Here is an 8,093-nt window from a genome sequence, read left to right on the forward strand (position 1 = left end):
GGTCAACCCACATGAGTGACTCAATTCTTTTCCTGTCAATAGGGCTCTTGGAGAGGAACTTAACCCACTGGAACGGTCGTGGGCCAGGCCCCTCTCTGGAGAAAAGCACCACCAAGCTGTATAGCAATTAATTTCCACAGCCCCCAAGGCCTCGGGCATGGCCCCCTGCGCTGGCCCTGCTGCCCTGAACAGACCCCTCCTTTGCCCTCTTATCTACGTGGGGTCACATAGATATGGTATTTTGTCTCCATCAAAATGGAGTAAACAAAATATTGACTAAAAGAAAGCCCTGGATTCACTTGTCTGACTCACCCATGATTTTCCCAGTGGTCTTGAGATCCACAACCCAAGGTTCTCATTTATGGACTGTGAAGGGTCTTGAATGCCAAGTTCTGGTGTCTCTATAGTAGGAACTTTAGACAGACACAAGCATATCTTTTATTTTATTTATTTGGTTTAATTTTTGGCTGTGCTGGGTCTTCGTTGCTGTGTGTGGGCTTTCTCTAGCTGCAGCACGAAGGCTTCTCATTGCGGTTGTCTCTCTTGCTGCAGAGCGTGGGCTCTAGCTGCGTGGGCTTTGGTAGTTGCACCATGCAGGCCTCAGCAGTTGTGGCGTGAGGGCCCAGTCACCCTGCAGCATGTGGAATCTGCCCGGACCAGGGAGCGAACACGTGGCCCCTGCATCGGCAGGCGGAGTCCCATCCCCTGTACCACCAGGGAAATCCCAACCATGTCTTTTAGAAAAACAACTCTGGCTTTCTTTTGTCTGAGGCCTGATGTGGGCTGAAAAATTGAGTCTCCGGCAAAGGTGAGGTCACGGGGAGGCCTTCCGAGGTGTTGTGCTCACAGAGGGATTCAACACAGGGCGGAATGAGGCAGGACTCAAGAATTGCTAGATGGGTTCTAGCAAAGCTTCCTGGTTAAACAAGAAGAAAGGACAGGAGGAAGTGGCCTGTCTGCTTTGGGGAAGCTGAGTTTGAAATCAGGTCAGGACAGCTGGGTACACTGGAATAACAAATGGCTTAGATGGTAAAGAATCTGCCTGCAATTCATGAGACATGGGTTCAATATCTAGATGGGGAAGATCCCCTGGAGAAGGGAATGGCTACCCACTCCAGTCTTCTTGCTTGGAGAATTCCATGGACAGAGGATCCTGGAATAACCAAGGCCAGGACTTGGAGGACTCCTGTCCCCGTCTCCCCCCTCATCCCCAGCCTCCCTCACCCCAGGCTTTCCCCAGGGGTACCCCCATCAGCCTTCTCAAGGCTGCCTCTGTTTAGAGCTGCCCTCCAGGGTCTGAGCTGAGTAGGAAACAGCCCGCTCCAGGCAGCCAGTTTTACTTCTTGTTAGCAGTCTGAAAAGGAGGCCATTATTTCACAGCAGAGATAAAAGTTAATCACAGATTAGAATTGCCCCGAAAATATCGATGACATCATTCACCTGAGTCCTGGCCCCAGGGGGAAGTATTCACTTCTGCTGAGTGGCCAGACCAGTTCGGCCAGTTCTCCACTCTTCAGAACGCTCTTCACCCTTAAACAAAAGCCTGGATTCCTGAATAGAGGGCATTCATGGGCAGTCAGGAGTCACTCTGTAGACCTACTGAGTGCCCTGCTGTCTAGACTTTGGATTGGAGAAGGTCCGTTTGCTCTCTGCCCGGCCTTTTCACTGTCCCCCTCCCCCTCTCTCATTATGACTTTATCTGGAGGCACCATCACCCTGGGGAGACTCCCAAACAGAACCCCAGGCACAGAGGAGCAGAGACAGGAGTTACAAAATAAAAGTTCCCGTTCCAAGGCAGGGTGAGTTCTCAATTCTGAACCTCCGGTGTGGGACTAGGGGACTTTATCCCTTCGGGCCTCCTGAGAACAGGATAAAATTCAAGCTGTGTATATATGTCAATGAAATTCTCCCCCCACCCCCGACCCCGTGACCACAAGTCCATTCTCTGCTTCTTCCCCTCTACTCCTGCCCTAGCAATTAGGCTCATCAGTACCATTTTTCTATATTCCATATACGTGCATTACACTACAAGGTTGTTTTCCTCTTTCTGACTTCACTCTCTATGACAGGCTCTAGGTTCACCCACATCATTTCAGCTAGCAGGAAGCTGCTGTATAGCGCAGTGAGCTCAGCTGGGTGCTCTGTGATGACATAGAGTGGGGGAGGGAGGCTCAAGAGACAGGGGATCTGGGTATGCGTACAGCTGATGTATACAATCACACGGTCTTGCACGCAGAAACTAACACAGCACTGTAAAGCAATTATACTGCGATTGAAAAATAAAAAAAATCAAGATGTGTTTGAAATAAAATGTTGTTATTATTGTTTGTTCTGAAGTGTTCAGCTGATCTATAAGTGCTTCCTTGGCAGCCAACCACAGAGGGGAAGGCAGGATACTCTCATGATCCTGGATACCCCGCCTGCTAGGCTCTGGCACCATGAACCACGATCTCTTGAGCCAGAAGAGTCTGACCGTGTGTGCAAGCCCTGAGTTCGGTTGGCCGCAATGCACAGGGTGGAGACATTCCCCAATCCCACTCCAGCTTTGGTTGAAACAAGACTGGAAGGCCTGGTGTCAGGCTGGGCTCCCCTGAGTACTGGTGGGGCTGAGAAACTAAGCTCTCACAGACAGGCCAGAGGGTAATCAAGGCCAGGGGAATGGAGGTGGGTGGCACAGACACTTCAAGGCTTCCCAGGTGGCTCAGTGGTAAAGAATCCACCTGAAAATGCAGGAGACAGGAGATGTGGGTTCAATCCCTAGCTTGGGAAGATCTGCTGGGGGAGGAAATGGCACCCCACTCCAATATTTTTGCCTGGAGAATCCCGTGGACAGAGGAGCCTGGAGGACTACAGTCCATGGGGTCACAGAGTCAGACACGCCTTAGTGACCAAACGACATCTGTAATGGAACATTAATGGTAGAATCGTGATCAGTTCAGTTCCGTTCAGTTGCTCAGTCGTGTCCGACTCTTTGCGACCCCATGAACTGCAGCATGCCAGGCCTCCCTCTCCAACACCAACTCCCGGAGTTCACTCAAACTCATGTCCGTCGAGTCGGTGATGCCATCCAGCCATCTCATCCTCTGTCGTCCTCTTCTCCTGCCCCCAATCCCTCCCAGCATCAGAGTCTTTTCCAATGAGTCAACTCTTTGCATGAGGTGGCCAAAGTACTGGAGTTTCAGCTTCAGCATCAGTCCTTCCATTGAACACCTAGGACTGATCTCCTTTAGGATGGACTGGTTGGATCTCCTTGCAGTCCAAGGGACTCTCGAGAGTCTTCTCCAGCACCACAGTTCAAAAGCATCAATTCTTCAGCACTCAGCTTTCTTCACAGTCCAACTCTCACATCCATACATGACCACTGGAAAAACCAAAGCCTTGGCTAGATGGATCTTTGTTGGCAAAGTAATGTCTCTGCTTTTGAATATACTATCTAGGTTGGTCATAACTTTCCTTCCAAGGAGGAAGCGTCTTTTAATTTCATGGCTGCAATCACCATCTGCAGTGATTTTGGAGCCCCCCAAAATAAAGTCTGACACTGTTTCCACTGTTTCCCCATCTATTTCCCATGAAGTGATGGGACCAGATGCCATGATCTTCGTTTCCTGAATGTTGAGCTTTAAGCCAGCTTTTTCACTCTCCTCTTTCACTTTCATCAAGAGGCTTTTAGCTCCTCTTCACTTTCTGCCATCAGGGTGGTGTCATCTGCATACGTGAAGTTATTGATATTTCTCCCAGCAATCTTGATTCCAGCTTGTGCTTCTTCCAGCCCAGCATTTCTCATGATGTACTCCGCATGGAAGTTAAATAAGCAGGGTGACAATATACAGCCTTGACATACCCCTTTTCCTATTTGGAACCAGTCTGTTCTTCCATGTCCAGTTCTAACTGTTGCCTCCTGACCTACATATAGGTTTCTCAAGAGGCAGGTCAGGTGGCCTGGTAGTCCCATCTCCTTCAGAATTTTCCACAGTTTGTTGTGATCCACACAGTCAAAGGCTTTGGCATAGTCAATAAAGCAGAAATAGATGTTTTTCTGGAACTCTCTTGCTTTTTCCATGATCCAGCAGATGTTGGCAATTTGATCTCTGGTTCCTCTGCCTTTTCTAAAACCAGCTTGAACATCAGGAAGTTCACGGTTCACATATTGCTGAAGCCTGGCTTGGAGAATTTTGAGCATTACTTTACTAACACGTGAGATGAGTGCCATTGGGTGGTAGTTTGAGCATTCTTTGGCATTGCCTTTCTTTGGGATTGGAATGAAAACTGACCTTTTCCAGTCCTGTGGCCACGGCTGAGTTTTCCAAATTTGCTGGCATATTGAGTGAAGCACTTTCACAGCATCATCTTTTAGGATTTGAAGTAGCCCAACTGGAATTCCATCACCTCCACTAGCTTTGTTTTAGTGATGCTTTCTAAGGCCCACTTGACTTCACATTCCAGGATGTCTGGCTCTAGGTGAGTGATCACACCATTGTGATTATCTTGGTCATGAAGATCTTTTTCGTACAGTTCTTCTGTGTATTCTTGCCACCTCTTCTTAATATCTTCTGCTTCTGTTAGGTCTGTACCATTTCTGTCCTTTATCGAGCCCATCTTTGCATAAAATATTCCCTTGGTATCTCTAATTTTCTTGAAGAGATCTCTAGTCTTTACCATTCTGTTGTTTTCCTCTATTTCTTTGCATTGATTGCTGAGGAAGGCTTTCTTATCTCTTCTTGCTATTCTTTGGAACTCTGCATTCAGATGCTTATATCTTTCCTTTTCTCCTTTGCTTTTCACTTCTCTTCTTTTCACAGCTATTTGTAAGAACTCCTCAGACAGCCATTTTGCTTTTGGATTTCTTTTCCATGGGGATGGTCTTGATCCCTGTCTCCTGTACAATGTCACAAAGAATGGTGATAAGAGGGTCTTAAATTTGGAGTCCATCCTTCTCAGCAGCCTGGCACAGCCAAGACCCCTGCGGGCTGCCAGGCACAGAGCTGAGAGTGGCTGGGCCTCCCTCTTAGCGTCCTGTTTGGGTCCAGCTCTGGTCTTTGCTGCCCTGTAGTTGCCAAGGAGCTCATACTCTAGAGATTAAGTGCTCCCTACATGCTGGCAAGCTAATACATCTCATGGCTTGGGTTTCATCTTTGGATGATTTTCTTCTTTATTTTCTTTATAAACTTCGTATAAGAATAAACCCTCACTGGAAGTATTAAAAATTTGCACTGTAGAGATAAAACAAAGGTCTCTCTGGACCCTCCCATCTTATGAACTGGCTGCTCATCTTTTTATCTATTTTTCCATTGGGTTGTTGGTCTTGGTCTTTTTTCCTGCAGGTTGATGGTAGTTTTTAACGAAGTCTGGATAATAATCCAGCTTTTAAGTGTATGTGTGTCCGTTTCTGCATATACATAAATGTATCTGCATATGTGTACACACATATGCATAAATACATGTGCACACACAGCTTACGGGCTTCCCTGGTGGCTCAGTGGGAAAGAATCCACCTGCTATACAGCAGACACAGGAGACGTATATTTGATCTCTGAGCTGGAAAGATCTGGAGGAGGCAATGGCAGCCCACTCCAGTATTCTTGCCTGGAGAATCCCGTGGACAGAGGAGCCGGGCAGGCCACAGTCCCGGAGGTATCAGAGAGTCAGACGTGACTGAAGCAACTGAACTCACATGCACACACATCTCTGCAAAACACCTTCTCCAACTCTGTTGCTTGTCTTTTATCTCAGCTTCTAGTGATTTCTGATTCTGAATCAGAAGTTCCGCATTTTGATAAAGGCTGACATCACTCTTTCTGTTTGCCTTTGGGATTTGTGTTTGCTTGAGGCCGTGCCCACTCCAGCTCCAAGGTCATAACCATGTTGTCCTAACTTTTCTCCTTCTACTGTGGTCTTTCTTCAGTGGATAGCCAGTTCACCCAGCACATCTCCCGGGGCTGAGAAAAGCCCCCTTGGCCCCAGATCCCGCATGTCTCTCTTCAAGGTTGTTTTTGCTGTGGGGAGTCAGGAGCTTCTTCCCAAATTCCTGGAAGAGTATACTCTTTGCTGCTTCCTTTGGGACCTGCCCTTCCCTGCCAAGGTGGAGAGTGGAGAGCAACCTGAATCATTTCAGAGGTTGACCTTTGAACCAAGTTTTACTTTATCTCCAGTCACTATTTGCTAATTCATTTGAGAGTTTTTGCCAAAGATTAACATCTGAAGTACCCCTTTCTGGTTTACACAGTCTGCTCCTTGGAAAATGAGGAGGGCATTTGCCCGCTCTGTTTATCCAGCATTTCTGGGAGTGACTGTTTTCCACATGACGTTTTATTTCCCCAAGGGAAATATCCACCAGCAGAAAAAGTGACATCTCTTTTTGCAGTGGAGACAGGCCACAGAAAACAAACTCAGCCTCAATAGTGACTTGAAAACATGGTCCCTAGACCAAGTTCACAAGCCATGTTATTTCTCCTCTTGTAAGTTTCATATATGTGGGACTCACAGTTATTTTAGGAGGGGACACGGATCCTGCTTCCCAGGTGGTACTGGTGGTAAAGAATCCACTAGTACACTAAGGGGGGTGGGGGGAGGGAGAGAAGGAGGAGGTGGGGGAGATGCATGGAGAGAGTAACGTGGAAACTTACCATTCCATATGTAAAATAGATAACCAAATGGGCATTTGCTGTATGATTCAGGAAAGTCAAACAGGGGCTCCGTAACAACTTAGAGGAGTGGGGTGGGGAGGGAGATGGGAGGAAAGTTCAAGAGGGAGGGGACATATGTATACCTATGGCTGATTCTTCTTGATTTTGACAGAAAGCAACAAAATTCTGTAAAGCAATTATCCTTCAATTAAAAAAGTAAATTAATTAAACAACAACAAAAAAGAATCTACTTACCAGTGTAGGAGCACAGGAGGTGTGGGTTTGATCCCTGGGTTGGGGAGATCCCCTGGAGAGGCAAATAGCAACCCACTCCAGCACTCTTGCCTGGAGAATCCCATGGACAGAGGAGCCTGGCTGATTACAGTCCATGGGGTCGCAGTCGGACACAACTGAGCATCTGAGCATTCCCAGCATGGATCCTGCATCCAACTCTCTTGGTTGGGGGTGAAACCAAGCAGGACTCTCTGCTGCTCCTAGGTATGAATGCTTTCCGTGTCCCCCATTTCTTGTTTGTGGGGAATAGACTCCAGCCTCCAAGAGCTTCCCTGAGTTCCAAAGGGCAGGTTCAAACAGTTGCTTGTCAGGGAGGGTAGGGAAAGCAGAGATAAGGGAGGAGCTGCCAATAAGCAACAGTATAGTCTTGGCGCAGGATCCTGGCTCTGCCTCAAGGAGTACACATAACAGTGTCTTTGGTCCCTGTAGTTAAAGCTGTGGTTTTTCCAGTAGTCATATATGTATGTGAGTGTTGGACCGTAAAGAAGGCTGAGTGCCAAAGAATAGATGCTTTCCAACTGTGGTGCTGGAGAAGACTCTTGAGAGTCCCTTGGACAGCAAGGAGATTAAACCAGTCAATCCTAAAGAAAATCAACCCTGAATATTCTTCGGAAGGACTGATGCTGAAGCTGAAGCTCTAGTTTGGCCACCTGAGGCAAAGAGCCCACTCACTGGAAAGAAAATAAAAACCAAAAACCTCATGCTGGGAAAGATTGCAGGGAGGAGGAGAAGGGGACAGCAGAGGGCAAGATGGATAGTGAAGGGCAAGGGGAGCCTGGCTTACTGCAGCCCATGGGGTCAAAGAGTCAGACATGACTGAGCGACTGAACAACAGCAGCAGAACTAAAAACCCCAAGAAATGCAAGTTGTTAACTACGTGATGAAGCATTCTTCACTCAGCTCATCAGGAGACCTCCTGAGGCCAGACTAAAGGAATGCAGGGCCTGCACACACCCTGCTCCTTATCAGCACCCTACCCTTGAACCACTGCAATTGAACTCCTCACCAAATCCCAGCCGGGGTTGGGACAAACAGTTTTTCAGGACACGAGTCCACTGTATCTCCCTTTGCCTGGCAAAGCAATAAAGCTTTTCTGCGTGTGTGTGCTAAGTCACTTCAGTGGTATCTGACACTTTGTGACGCTATGGACTGTAGCCTGCCAGGCTCCTCTGACCA

At 47.7% G+C, this 8,093-nt stretch overlaps 1 long non-coding RNA gene across 1 annotated transcript; it reads right to left on the reverse strand.

Moving 5' to 3' along the window:
- Positions 1 to 432: 432 nt before the first annotated feature.
- On the reverse strand, positions 433 to 7,203 carry LOC132659422 (uncharacterized). Its single transcript, XR_009599870.1, has 2 exons — positions 6,879 to 7,203; positions 433 to 916 (listed from the first exon to the last, which is right to left on the reverse strand). It is a non-coding gene; the product is annotated as an uncharacterized LOC132659422 (long non-coding RNA).
- Between the last annotated feature and the right edge of the window lie 890 nt (positions 7,204 to 8,093).

Source organism: Ovis aries, chromosome 3 (genome assembly GCF_016772045.2).
Source record: "Ovis aries strain OAR_USU_Benz2616 breed Rambouillet chromosome 3, ARS-UI_Ramb_v3.0, whole genome shotgun sequence".
In the NCBI taxonomy this organism is placed as follows: Eukaryota; Metazoa; Chordata; class Mammalia; order Artiodactyla; family Bovidae; genus Ovis; species Ovis aries.